This window comes from Lycium barbarum, chromosome 11 (assembly GCF_019175385.1).
Source record: "Lycium barbarum isolate Lr01 chromosome 11, ASM1917538v2, whole genome shotgun sequence".
NCBI lineage: Eukaryota > Viridiplantae > Streptophyta > Magnoliopsida > Solanales > Solanaceae > Lycium > Lycium barbarum.
The window spans coordinates 39,057,586-39,073,053 of record NC_083347.1 but is presented as its reverse complement, the minus strand read 5'-3'; the positions used below and the strand labels follow the sequence as shown (position 1 = coordinate 39,073,053).

Below are 15,468 nucleotides of genomic sequence, written 5' to 3'. Positions count from 1 at the left end.
GGATTGTTTGCGATATATGAATCATGGATTGTTAGAATTTATGTGTTCTTCATTTTTATCATATAGTTAGTGGTTGCAAACATTAGCTAATACCATAAACCTGGGTTTATTTGGGAAAATAACTAGGGTTTGGTAAGAACGCATAGCAAGAACTCAAAAATTTAAACTTTGTTTAATAAATTCACTCAGGAATAAGAAGAATTTACTTGGCATTGTTAACCGCTCTTCATATCACTTTCTTATATTTGGGAAAATCATAGAAAGAAATAATCTTTATTTATTGGGAAATAGTAGAGATTCACATAGAGGTTCAGTGCATTCATATAGCAATCCATTAGAAGTATATCGAGATCAATACCCATGATCATACACCCTATCTAAAGGGGACACAACCTTGGTTTCTTTTATCCTAACTTACATTCCAAAGAAAGTAGTTAGCCATTAGTCCTAAACAACCAAACTTTTACAAAAATCATCGGATTAAGACATTAGACCTATATTAAGCATTCTACAAGTTTAGTAACTTTTTCACACCATATTCCCTGGGGGATTCGACCCCAACCTAGTTGGGTTACTATATTTGATATCATCCGCTTTACGCTAATTAAAAGTGTAATTTGAGCGTATCAAATTTTGGCGCCGTTGCCGGGGAATACAGTTTTGAAATTACTAAATAGTATTTGCTTTGATTGAAGTCTTTTGCTTATTCCATCACACCTTATTTGCTATTCCTTGTATACCAGGTGAACATGAATCAGAATCAGCAAAACCAACATGTTGTTAACCAGGGGAATCAATTGAATAATCAGGCGAATGAATCAGATGAAAATATGTCTTCGCTGATCTTATTCCGGAGGAGGACTATGCATCTGTTGTATTTCATCTTTGATGTGGAGCTGCAAACGTAAAAGCTGACTCCTCTCTCTATACCAGTTGTTGAAGCTTGAGGGATACTTTCGGAACTTTACCGAGAATGACCCTCAACGTCATTTGCAGAATTTTATAGATGTGTGTGCTAATCACATCAAAAACAACATTCCACAAGATGCTATTCGGCTGATGTTATTCAATATTCTTTAGCTGGAGATGCAAGAGCATGGTTCGAGAAGCTACCCCGGAATTCTATTACTACATGGACAGAGATGGCAGCAGTCTTTCTCAAGAAATGGTACCCTCCTAGCAAGACGGCTGAGATTCATGAAAAGATCTATGAATTTAAGCAGTGACTAGGGGAACAGTTATATGAAGCTTGGGAGAGATTCAAAGAGTATTTTTAAAAGATTCCGAATCATGGTTTTTCGGAGAACATATTAATGGAGAAGTTCTACCGAGGTCTGTATCCAGTGACGCAATCAGTTGCTAACAATAAATCTTACCGACGAGTGACAAACTTGCTTGATAGGCTGACTACTCACAATCAGGCTTGGCACTCAAACAATGCTGATGTTGTGCCTTACGGTAGTGCTATGATCCAGAATATGGTAAAGGAGAATCTACATACCTAGCAAACATTGGCTGAGCTTGCAACAAATATTTCCTTGCTAACAAAGAAGTTTGATGAGACCCAGATTAAGAAGGTGAATGTTTGTGAGGATGATGCAGGTATGCCAAAAGGAATGTACTAGACTCAAGAGGGTCCATTTCATAATGGACCTCCTATGCAGGTTGAAGATGCTAACTATGTGAATAACTCTCAAGGGGGTTATCAAAGACAGAACTACCAAGGTGGTTACCAGAATCAGAATCAATGGAGACCTCAGCGAGGTAAAGGTACTTATAACAATAATAACTCAGGGAACTACAATAATAATTATGGTGGTACGAACCAAGGGAGCTACAACAACAACAATAATTTTGGGAACAAGAGTTCCAATCCTTATATACCACCGAAAGGGCAGTCAACCGAGCAAGGTAGTTCGAAGGTTGAAGCAATGCTTGAGAAGATTCTGGTAAATCAGTCTAAGTCTGAGAGGACTTTATCTGGGCTAACAGAGACAACGAGTTCCCGTACAGCGGCTATTCAGAAGCTTGAGTCACAGATAAGGGATATTTCTAAAGAGCAGCATCTTCTTAAAAAGGGAGGACTTCCGAGTGACACTATTCCGAATCCGAAGAATGGGGAAGGCGGTGTAGACCCTGTGTTTGCCATTACTACTATGAGTGGTAAAACACTCCAAGGGGCTAATAAGAAGGTTGTTGATCTTGAGCCGATAGATTAAGAAGAAGAGGTGCAGTCTGAAGTACCAATTATTGTTGAAGAGAATCCTACGGACAAGAAGGTTGCTGATATTCTAGAGATTTAGAAGGATCTTGATGACAAGAGCAAGCAAACTGTGAAAGGGGCTCTTCGCCCTTTGACTCAGCTTTTCAAATCAAAACCTCCCTTTCCTCAGAGGTTGGTGAAGAAGAAGGAAGATGCTAAGTTCGAATTTTTTTATGATCAGCTAAAGCAATTGTCTCCAAATTTTCCCTTCTTGGAAGCTGTTAAGGAGATGCCTAGTTTTGCTAAATATTTGAAGGACCTGCTGACCAAGAAGAAAACGGTGCTATATGAAACAGTGAGTTTGACTCACACTGTGAGTTCCATCATCTCAATTACTATTGTTCAGAAAAGGGCGATCCTGGGGCATTCACCATTCCTTGTTCTGTTGGGCACCCTGATTTTGCTTGTGCTTTGTGTGATAATGGGGCGAGTATTAATTTGATGTCCCTTGCTATATACAAACAATCAGGTTTGGGGATGCCAAGGCCAACTACTATGAGGTTACAGATGGCTGATAGGTCTATCAAAAGGCCTGTTGGTGTGGTTGATGATGTGCTTGTGCGGGTTGGTGAATTTATGTTGCCCGCTGATTTTGTGATTCTTAACTGTGTTGTTGATTGGGACATTCCTATTATTCTTGGAAGACCCTTCCTTGCTACAGGGAGAGCTCTGATGGATTCGGAGAAAAATGAAATCAAGTTCCTAGTTAACGATGAAGAAGTTACTTTTCAGGCTAGCAAGGGGATGAAGTTACCAAGTGCTTACGAGAGCATTTCGCTAATTGATTCGTTTGATGTTGTAGATGAAACGGTGGAGTTCAAGATGGAAGAAGAAAGTTTGGGTGAAGCTCTAGCCGGTATTCTTGTGAACTTTGATGCTGAAGACATGGAAGGTTGTGTAGAGACAGTTAATTCTCTTGTTGGGTTGGGTTCATATTCTTACCACCCAAAGAAGCTAAATCTTGATCTGGAAAATAGAACAACTCCTCCAGCAAAGCCTTCGATCATTGAGCCACTTAAGTCGGAGCTTAAGCAGCTCCCATCACATCTGAAGTATGAGTTCCTTGGTCGAAACAATACATTTCCAATGATTATTTCAGCCCTACTGACTAAGGAGCAGATTCTACAGCTTTTGGAGATATTGCGTGAATATAGGCGTGCTATTGGTTGGACCATAGCAGACATTCGGCGAATTCCATCTAGGATCTGTGAACATAAAATCCAGTTGGAGGAGGATAGCAAACAGAGTGTAGAGCATCAAATGAGATTGAACGAGAATATGTAAGAGGTAGTTAAGAAAGAGATCATCTGTTATGCCTCTCGTTCTCATCATAGTAGAACCTATGGTTTCATAGTCGGGCATGCCTTGGAATTGAGACCCGTGTCCGGGTTTTGGACATAGAAAGTGTCTTACCTCGTGTACAAAGGTACCAGCAGTATCCTTGGTAATTTGCAGGATTAAAAGTTGAACGAATCGAATCGACGCGATCTGAGCTGAATTTGAGAAATATGCAGATACCAGTCATCGTCGACGAGCTGTCGACATGGACGATGGACCATCGTTATGCGGCGTAGAAAAGGTTCTGCATCCTTGAAATCTGTAGGCGTAGGTCGACGGGGAAGTCGACGGGCCATCGACCCGCTCGTCGAACCGTACTGTTTGCACTTTTTAATTCCAAGTATAAATATGTGGTCCACAACTTTAATTCTCGTTTTATCTCTTCCAAGTCAGAGAAAAACACTAGTATATTTACTCCCAACATTTTCTATCATTATAGTGGTGATTTGGCAAGATCCGAGCCCCGTAAAACCAAGCTTGTGAAGAAGAAGGTTGTTTCTAGGGTTTCTTCAAAGTTGTGAAGCTTAGGGAGTTGGAGTTAAAGTTGATCTTTGGAATCTTAGACCCCTCAAGGTATGTAAATGATTTCTACCCTTGTATTTAAGTAAATTATCAAGAGTTTTAGTGGTTTTAAGTGAAGAGAGGATACTTATGGAAGTTGTAAGTTGATGAAGCGTAAGATAATGATTTGGGGCTATTTTTAAGAGATGATTGGGAATGGATTTGAGTATATTTTTATATATAAGTGTTGTCATTGTTGTTGTGGGTATTATGGTTAATGTTAGATCGAATGTGAAGTTGAAAAGTTGTTGAGCTTACAAGGAAAATATTGTCTACAATTCGTTGAGCTCTATATGTATCTTAAGATGGTTAGTAAGTGAAGTAAATAGTCTAATTAAGGCCTATGTTATCTTAATAGTAGACTTACAAGTTCGAGAGGTAGAAGTTGGAGGATTGGATATACTTCGAGGTATGTTGAGGCTATCCCTTCTTTCTTTTGGCATGACCTTATGATATGAACCAAACGAGTAAGCGAGCTTCCATATTACTCTACTCTTAGAAGCATTAGGAGTACTTCAGTATTTGATGCTCATGTACCCGTTTATGATTGTTCCTTCTGTTTATGGGTCCAGTTTTATGTATACAGTTTACTCATGCATTACATTCATTCATATATATGTATATTGACTCGTGACCAGAAGGCGTTATATACGCAAGTATTATATGTATATGGGGTATGGAAAATAGATAGGCGTTATATACGCATTACCACCTGATCAGCTGGTGCACCATGATGATGATATAAGGATCGGGCTATACATACCGCAGCAATGTATATGATGATGGCCGCAGAGAGGCCGATATGATATGATGGGATGCCATAGAGGCTTGACAGGTGTTATATATACACACACACACACACACACACACACACACATATATATATATATATATATATATATATATATATATATATATATATATATATATATATATATATATATATATATGACCTACATTGATAGGCATAAGCATACATATTATGCGCCCACAGAGGCATTGTCACTTATACAGATTTATGAAGATACATACAGATACTAGTTCATATAAGTACATGCAAATAGTCATTTCAGCTTATGAGTTCAGACCTTATTCATGGTTCTTGTATATATATGTTGTTCTTATGCCTTTCATACTCAGTACATTATCCGTACTGACTCCCTGTTGCTCGGGGTGCTGCGTTCATGCCCGCAGGTTCAGGTAGACTGACAGGTGCTCCAGCTTAGTATAACTTCTATCCAACAGTGGTCAGTGCACTCCATTGATCTGGAGCTGCAGTCTATGTTGGTATGCTAGCCTTTTGAGATGTACATTCACATGGGTATGACGGGGCCCTGTCCTGTCCTTTCTACAGCTTTTATTCCAGTAGAGGTCTGTAGACAGTTGTATGTATTAGTCAGATGATGTAGCCTTGTCGGCTTCTATTCTTTTGTGTACAGTATACGTAGCAGCCTAGTTGGCTTGCACTGTTCTTTCAGCATGTTTATGTATATACAGGTTGTACAGAGTTCATAATGTCACCTATTTTATGAGGTAGTATGAGATCAGTGTAAGTCACTTGTGGGCCCTTGATGTCCAGTAAGGTTCAGATATGAGTATAGGGGTGTTTGGTTGCTAGAGGTCAGACACTCGTCACGACTCATCGTTTTAGGTCGTGATATCATCAAATGGTTAGATGCTGGAGTGGTTTATCCGATTGCTGACAGTAAATGGGTGAGCCCAGTCCAATGTGTTCCTAAGAAGGGCGGCATCACAGTTGGGCCCAATGCAAAGAATGAGTTGATTCTAACGAGAACTATAACCGGATGGAGAGTTTGCATGGACTATCGCAAGCTCAACACTGCCACATGCAAGGATCACTTCCCTATGCCTTTTATTGATCAAATGTTTGATAGGCTAGCAGGGCGTTCTTATTATTGTTTCCTTGATTGTTATTCGGGCTGCAATCAGATCAACATTGCGTTGGAGGATCAAGAAAAGATAACATTTACTTGTCCTTATGGGACGTTTGCATTCAGTCAGATGCCCTTTGGGTTATGTAATGCTCCAGCCACTTTTCAGAGGTGCATGATGTCGATCTTTTCTGACATGGTAGAGGACTACTAGGAAGTGTTCATGGATGACTTCTCTGTTGTGGGTGATTCGTTTAATGATTGTCTTGGCCATCTGGGTCAAGTGCTGAAAAAAAGTGAGGAGACAAATCTCGTGCTAAATTGGGAGAAGTGCCACTTTATAGTGAAGGAAGGGATCGTCCTCGGTCACAAAATCTTTAAAAAGGGAATTGAGGTCGATCAAGCGAAGATAGATGTGATTGCAAAACTTCCTCCACCTATCTCAGTCAAAAGTGTCCGAAGTTTTTTGGGACATGTTGGGTTCTACAAGCGCTTCATCAAAGATTTCTCCAAGATTGCTAACCCGATGTGAAAGCTTCTTGAAAAAGAGGCTAAGTTTGTGTTTGATGACAAGTGCTGGAGGGTGTTTGATGAGTTAAAGGAGCGCCTCACTACTGCTCTTATTATTGTTGCTCCTGATTGGTCCTTGCCCTTTGAATTGATGCGTGATGCTAGTGGTTTCGCGATAGGTGTTGTGCTTGGCCGGAGGCACAATAAAATTATGCACCCAATTTATTATGCAAGCAGAACACTAAATGCGGTAAAGATGAATTAAACAGTGACGGAGCAAGAGCTGCTTGCAATAGTTTTTGCGTTTGAGAAGTTTAAAGCCTATTTGTTGGGGTCCAAAGTCGTGGTATACACTGATCATGAAGCATTGAGATACCTCATGGCGAAGAAGAAAGCAAAGCCTCGACTGATCCAGTGGGTACTATTGCTGCAAGAGTTTGATTTTGAGCTGAAAAATCGCAAGGGTACTAAGAATCAGGTTGCTGACCATCTCTCTCAGCTTGAAGAAGCTGGGAAACCGTCTGATGAGCTAGATATAGATGATGCATTTCCAGATGAGAGGGTGTTGGCTGTGTCAAATGAAGTGGCGCTGTGGTATGCTAAAAGTGCTAATTATTTGGTGACAGGTATAGTTCCAGAAGATATCAAAGCTTAACAGAAAAAGAAGTTCTTGTGGGAGTCTCGTCAATACTATTGGGACGAGCCTTATTTGTTCCGGACATGTACTGACAACATCATTCGGTGTTGTGTTCCCGAAAGTGAAGTGATGGCGATTCTAAAGGCATGCCATGACTCTCCTGTTAGGGGTCATCATAGTGGTAACCGAACTGCGGCTAAGGTTCTTGAATGCGGTTATTACTGGCCGACTATATTTCATGATGCAAATCTATTGGTGCGGTCTTGTGATCAGTGTCAGAGGCAAGAGAATATAGGCAGAAGGCAAGAGATGCCTATAAATTTTGTGATGGAGGTAGAAGTGTTCGATGTCTGGGGGATTGACTTTATGGGACACTTTGTGAGTTCAGGTGGAATGAAATATATCTTGGTTGCTGTGGACTACGTGTCAAAATGGGTAGAAGTGGTGGCTTTACCTAACAACGAGGCCAAAAGTGTCATGGGGTTTGTTGACACCCAATTTTGTCCCGCCTCTCCTCCGAAATCTATTTACGCTTCTAATATTTTTGGTAAATTAAAAAAATATATTTGTATTTTATAGCCTCTTATCAATACCGGCGTTTCATCATTCTATTACAGTTACTAGCTATTATGATTGTTATTATTATTATTATTATTATTATTATTATTATTATTATTATTATTATTATTATTATTATTATTATTATTATTATTATTATTATCATTATTATTATTATTATTATTATTATTATGTTACCAGTACTATTATAATTCACATTTTTTATCATTGCAACATTTTTTTACCAGCTTACGCACATGCATCGCATTTTACCTTTGCATAATTAAATAATAGTGTTTATTTACTGTGGATATTCGAAATATTATTGCACGGCTATTACAACACCATTTTTTTTATTATCTGAGCACTAATTATTGCATATTTTATATTGAGCAATATTTTAACACCAGTTATTTAAATAAGTCTTTTATTTAAATGTAGTAGCCCAATCAACTCATACAATTTTCTGACCAGTCCACATTTTATTCCCAGCCCACATTTTAATTCACCCCAGCCCAAATAATTACACGACCAGCCCACTTCACGTTTTATCCCCTCAACCCAACTTAACCCTAACAGATCCCTCATTTTTCCTTCAGCGCCGCACACCTCATCCCCACGCTCCTTCTCCCTCCTTTGTCCCTCATCTCCCCCCACGTTGCCACTGCCACCCCCACTCCTTCCTGTTCCCCACGCTCACTGTCATCTCTACTCTCCCTTGTCCCCCCGCTCCTCTCTCTCTTCGTCACAAACGAAACCCTAGCTGTTTCTACCCCCTACAAATATTTGCTTCAAATCCATTTTAGAGGGAGGATTTTTGATTGGTGAAACCCCCCAAGAACCGAGAGGTTTTCGATTCAAAAAAATTCCCCAAGAAACTGAGGTTTTTCGAGTCGCAAGAAATCCCCATAGACGACATTAATTCTTTTAGTCGTATTGTTCGATATCGAGTCAAAATCCACACCATTTTTGTTCTATTTTGCCCTTGGCATCTGTTTGGATTCGAAGGGTATACAAATTCGGGTTTTTCTTAGTGTTTCGAAGTAGATTTGAAGTGTTCGAGGTTAGATCGAAACCTCCGCCTCACTTCGCTGCACCCGAAGAAGGTAATTTCTCCTCCTTTAAGCCATTTTGCTTACATTCAGGTCTATATGTATGTCTATTCTGTTTGGTGGTTGGAAGAGTTTGTTTTAGTATGTGCTTATTTTACTTCATGTTTATTATGTGTTTATTAATATTTGTGAGTAATTGTTAAATCAATGGTTCGTTCAGTATTGCTAGCAGTTTTAGCATTATAATCTTGTTCTGTTTTAGTTTAATATAGTGTCATTTGCTTATATGTCAGTCTAGTGGCTATTGTATTATTACCTTAGTATAGTCCAGTTTTCAGTTTGGTGCTAGTTTTAGCTAATGTTGTCGTGATTAGTCTTTAAGTATGTTATTAGTTCATATGTTAGTCTGGATCAACCTTAGTTTAAGTCCAATCGTTTGTTTGCGTAAGCATGCCATTCATTTACTGTAAAAAATAGCATTAGAAATAACATGGTTGTCTATTTAAATTAGTTTAGTTACTTAGCCATTAATTACTCATTTATCTGGCTTGTCTATCCTGTCCCATTATTGGTTAGTAGCGGTCCATTACGATTAACATCTAGATACAATTGGGATTTAGCTAAGTATACTGCAATTTGATTCTTAAATGGTCTAATCTTGAATATTTTAGTGTTTAAGGCTACTACTAGCCTGACCTTGTCACCACCATGCTTAAAAAATCTACTTCACCCCTGATTTTCTTAAACTACTCATGTGGTTCCTTATTCATTTGATTCATTAATGGCATAAGGGCAATCAACTGTTCAGATATGGGCTGGGTTCAATCATTTAGGGTCTCTAAATATCTAAAAAAAAAAACTTGAAATGGCAGGAAATTGTTTAATGTGGCTATTTGAGCATTGGCTTAAATCATTGACAGAAAGTTGTTTAATGCTTCTGTGTTAGGTTAATATGCCTTTACTTAAGTCTTTTGATGAATATCCCCTGCTTGCCTCTAATTAATTTGGGTTCAGTCTATTGTAGGTGTTTATTTAATTCTATAAATGCTCATATACTGTCAATATTGGTCTGGGTACTTGTTTGATGTCTCTATGTGACTCATGAATGCATCAGTGCTAGTCTAGGTCACATAAAAGGGGTCTGTGGAATTGGTTGGGCTGTCCTTATATGTCTTGTGTCCTCATAGGTGATAATCTGAGTCAGAGTTGGCCTTGTATGTCATTGTTGTCCAAATGTAGTCATGTCCACCTGTTTGCTTGAGGATTAGCTTGTATCTGATGTCTAAGAATGTCTAAACACCTACTTTACTGATATATGAGAGTTGTCATATGTTGGAGATGTTTACATGAACGCTTGGGCTTTGAACTTCTATTTCATCTTAAGTGCTGTGTCGGTTTAGTCCTGAAACATGCTAGATAAGACCATATTTAATGACATCACCTGCGTACTTCTGTGTTTAACCATTCCTGTGATTTGAATACTTGCCTTTGTCTAAGTTAAACAGGGATCTTATAGGCCTATATGCTATCAGTGCTAGCCTATAATTTGCCCCTTTGTGAAATCAGTATTCCTCATGCCTATTCTTGCTCTACATTGTGCCAAAATGTTTCCAGGATATAGATGCTCTGTTACTGAACTTTGTCTCAAATGAACGACTATGTATAAAGTGTTCAGATGATAGCATTCATCAATCATGTTGCTTTACATATGGTTAACTGTAGCGTATTGTTAACTCCTGTATATTTTTCCCTTCTTCCCTTGCTGTTCAGCCTTATTTGAACGCAGTGTTTTGCATTTCCTGTCTGTTCCCAGCTTTGTTGCTATCTGGGCAGTTCTAATTAATTTTTCTAGTTAAATATCTAACCATGCCTTATGCTTGCTTGGAATGTTTGTTCTAGTCTGGAATATATGAGGAGCTCGCGAATTTCCTTCTCTCTTCCTGCGTTTTAAATCTGCTTGTGTGGGTTTGTCCCCTCTTATTTTTTCTAGCATGGTATACGTCAAAGTATACATGGTATACAAAACCTTAGTGTACGCCCAGCGTATGTTGACACCCAATTTTGTCCCGCCTCTCCTCCAAAATAACTATTTATGCTTCTAATATTTTTGGAAAATTAAAAATATATATTGGTTTTTTTTTTACTATAATTATTAGCCTCTTATCAATATCGGCGTTTCATTATTATATTACAGTTACTAGCTATCATCATCATCATTTATCACTTATTATTATTATTATTATTATTATTATTATTATTATTATTATTATTATTATTATTATTATTATAATTCATAATTTTTATCATTTCCGTCATTTTACCAGCTTACGCACACGCATCGCATTTATCTTTGCATAATTAAATAATAGTGTTTATTTACTGTGGATTTTTGAAATATTATTGCACGGCTATTACAACGCCATTTTTTATTATCTGAGCACTAATAATTACATATTTTATATTGAGTAATATTTTAACACAAGTTATTTAAATAGGTCTTTTATTTAAATGTAGTAACCCAATCAACTCATACTATTTTCGGACCAATTCATAAAATCAACCCAACACCCTATTCATAAAATCAGGCCACATTTTAATTCACCTCAGCCCAATAAAATAAATACCCAGCCCACATTTTCAGTCCATTCCTTCCACCCGACCCGGTACAGCCCATCCCCTTATTTTCTTTAACCCTAATCCCTTAATCTCTTTCTCTTTCACCTTCCACTCAGCCGCCTCCCTCACTCTCTCTCTTTCGCTCCCTTCCCTGTTCTCTCTCTTCCCTTCCTCTCTCTCCCGCTCCACCTTCCTTTTCCCCACGTTACCCCCACTGCCTCTCCACTTTCTCTCCCCCACGTTACCTCCACCTTCTCCTGTTCCCCACTCATCTGCGCCTCCACTCCACCATGTCTTGTCCCCCGCTCCTCTCTCTCTTCTTGTCAAACGAAAAAACCCTAATTCACCCTATAAATACAAGCTTTCCAGTAGAAAGGAGAAAAGAAAAGAGGTTTTGGGGGGAGAACAGAAAAGATCCGTTTATTCTCTGAGAAAACAAGTTTTTCAGTAGCAGAAATCCCTCTTAGAAAACATCAGTTCTTTTAGCAGCGTTGTTTGATATCAAGTCAAAATCTAAATCGTTTTCTTTTGTTCTGTTTTTGCCCTTGTCATCCGTTTGGATTTGAGGGTATACAAATTCGGGATTCGCGGTATTTCGAAGTAGATTTGTGGTGTTCGAGTGGAAATCGAGACTCCGCGCCTCACTTCGCTGCACTCAGAAGAGGTGAATAACTTCCCTTTTTAGTTTGGGTTTAGCTTCAGTATGGTATTTGACAAGTGTGTGTGTGTTCGTACGTGATAGTTTTCGTAGCTGGTTTATTTTCAGTTTAGCAGCATGGTAGTCTTAGGTGCGTTTGTATTTAGTTAAGTTTAGTTTCGGTTTAATAGTTAGGATATTTAGCGGTTCATGTTTTATTCAGAGTTTAATTTCCAGTTCAATAATTCCCCGTTTTATTAGTGTTTGTTTTGGTTCTTATGCTTGTCATTTGATCAGAATTTGATCCTTATTGTGAAATGGATGTCTAGTTGTCTTCAGTTACGTATGAAAGCATGGGTAGAATTTTCGTGTTAACTGCTGAACATTTGCATTTTTTCTCTTTCTACTAAGTTCAAAAATGTATCAGCAGATTAAAGAAAACTGTGTGTAAGGTTAAAATAATGTTGTTTCCTTCTTTCTTTATGCCTTAAGTATCTATAAGCATGATCATTTCAGTATATTGTTATCACTATCAGTATATCATGATGTGAATTAACATACTATAATTTCAAATAGGTTCTGTTTGGTTTAGAGAAAAAGTAGGTTCAAAACATATATGTTAATCACTTTAGTTTAAGACCGGATGAGGTCCATTATTCCCTAATTGTGGCAATCTTTCTATAACCAAGTGTGAAGCCTCAATTCATTCTGCCAATAAGTCTAAAGCTTGTTTATTTGGTACCATGTTAATTGGAAAAGATGTTCAATGAATCAAAGGTACTCATAGGAACTCTTAGTAAGAATCTGCTATTGTTCCATTTTTTGCTAGTTAAAGGGAGAAGTAGCATTAACTTGTTATGTCCTTTTGTCGGTTTCTCAGCATCTTTCCAAGATCTGTGTAGAACCATAACACTCCTCACCTTTTAATTTAGTCCATAATGATACTGTAAAAAGCTTTTGGTTGCTGGTTGTGACCATAAATCTTGTAATTGACTAAGTGTGGAAATGATCATTGTGAGTTATGTTCAAAGAGCCCAGCCCACTCTCTGTTAGTCTTTTGTTTTGACAAGTTAACTCATGAGCTATGTGATCATATGACAGAAAGTTTGATTAGTTATGCTTAAATCCACTAACAAGGTTTGGGGGGTTGTACCCTAAGAAATCAAAACTTATTCGTGCAATTGAGTCTTCTGTGTGTTAAGTTTTACACCACAATTAGTCTATTTCCTGCTGTTTAATAAGCCAAATGATTGCTCTTATTCTAAAAATGTTAAGGGGATAGTCAAGTAAAAACTAGGTTTCAACTTGATTGAGTTTTAAAGGGATTGCTGGTGAATGTTTTGTTACTGGCTAACTCAGCTTTCTTTGAGTTCAACAGTGTTTCTTTTCAGGCTCCTTTTCTTGACTTATCTTAAGAAAAAATAAATGATGGCTGATTTGGTTGTTGAGGGTTTTCATTCTTTGTTGAGGTTTGGTTTCTGCTAAAGTTCTGGGTTGATCAGTTTAGGGCAGAGTTGGTCCTTTCTTATTTATTTATAGATGACATATGACATGTTGATAAACTCGAGCATGATTTGGTTTAGTTGACTTCTTTTCTTTAAAATTCTGCTATGGTCATTCTGTTCCTTGCTAAAGGTTCGGTTAGTGACTAAATGAGCCATGTGAAAATCTGCAGCCTATTTTCCATATACATATTTCTCTAAATGTATTACTCATGTTAGGTGTCTAGAACTTGTTTTGCCTGTAGCTGGGGTGTCTTCTGAACTGTAGCATTTTGGCTTTTAAGACTCCTCTGTGGCTGTCACATTTTTGGGATAAACTTGGTGCTTCCTTGTCTGCCATTCTGTTGATTTTGTTTGCAGTCAAGCATGTTGATCACTCTTGAAGTATCCTTAATGGATTAGCTGTTGGTTTAAACCAACAGGCTCTATACTTAATGAGTCTATCTCTGAGATAATTGATGGTGTCTAAGGTTCAAAGCACTATTTATGGCTGCCTGCATGTTTGAAGTATATTGATGCTATGAGCTGACTCTCACATTCTTGTGATCGAGCTGCAACCCTGTTGGCTACTTAAATTGGTGTTTAAAATGAGTATATATGCTACACTTGATGTAATAGTTGCTATCATAACCTTGCTGCCTTCTTAGAAGAAACAGATTACCATACTTTGGTGAAATGCATAGTCTATATTGTCGTTTGGGTTGTTTAGATTTTGTGCGTTCGTTGCAAGTGTATTTCAGTTGAAGTATGTATATGAATATATATTTGAAGTATGTTCATGAAAAATATATATCTCTATGAATGTGTAATACATGAGGTATACATTAAATATACATAGTATATGTGCAATCCACTGGTTTGATCTTTTAATTTGCATTATACATTTTAACTTTATTTGTTGATCACACATTAATCCCTTTCTTTCGTTTTTATGCATGATCTTCGCATACAAGTCCGAGGGGCTCGTCTTCCGCATTCGGTGTCGGGCGAAAGGCCCAACATAATATTTTCGAGTCACCACTGTCCAGCCCATAACAGCAGCAACAGTCCATGGCAGCCTATAAATTATTATTGGGCCAAAGCCCAACAGCAGCCCCGACTGCAACAGTTCTTTTAAGAATGGGCTGAACCCATTCAATTTTATTTATTCCTCTACTTTATTCTTTTAAGCATTTAATTTGTATTGCATGACTAACATTTTGTTTTGTTAATTTAGACAAACCTTAGTAAAATTAGTAGGTTTAGTTTTACAAATGGGTAATTTAGTTTTAGAAAGACTAACAATTAATTCCATAAGTTGTTCTCTTCTTTTCACGTTTTTATTTTGGAATAATTAATTTGCAAAATGGCATGACTATATATTTTAAGTAAAGAGAATCATATTTTATCATAAAATGTTTCAAAACGCCACTAATACGTAAATATAAACTCAAGCATATTGTCATAAATAACCCTTTAAGTTCGGAGTCAATCACGTATATTTTCAGTCATGCATAGTTAATGAGAAATGATAAAAGGATAAAGAAATTCTTATTAGCTACTTTTGTGTATACTCTTAAATCATAAAAGAATCAATTAATATGTATTTATAAACCTATTTTTTATACAACATTATTATATTCTTCTTTCAAAACCTTAGCACCATTTTGTGAATTTTATTTTAAAGAATATTTAAAATCCTCTCTTTATGCAAAATATCTTTTACAAGTTTTATTTCTAAATAGCATCTTACTTAAAGCCTTAGCAATATTTATAAAGTTTTATTTAAAATGGCACTCAAAATCCTCTTTTATACAAATTCTCACCTTAATTAATTGATCTAAGTTTGGTCGGATAACCGTAAGTTAACGGATTCTAAAGGATGCCTAACCCCTTCCCTTTAGGATAATATAGAGCCCTTAC

The 15,468-nt window shown here is 37.4% G+C and overlaps 1 non-coding gene across 1 annotated transcript; it reads right to left on the bottom strand.

Moving 5' to 3' along the window:
- Nucleotides 1-1,191: 1,191 nt before the first annotated feature.
- LOC132620554 (small nucleolar RNA R71) lies at nt 1,192-1,297 on the bottom strand. Its single transcript, XR_009574997.1, has one exon. It is a non-coding gene; the product is annotated as a small nucleolar RNA R71 (small nucleolar RNA).
- Nucleotides 1,298-15,468: the final 14,171 nt, after the last annotated feature.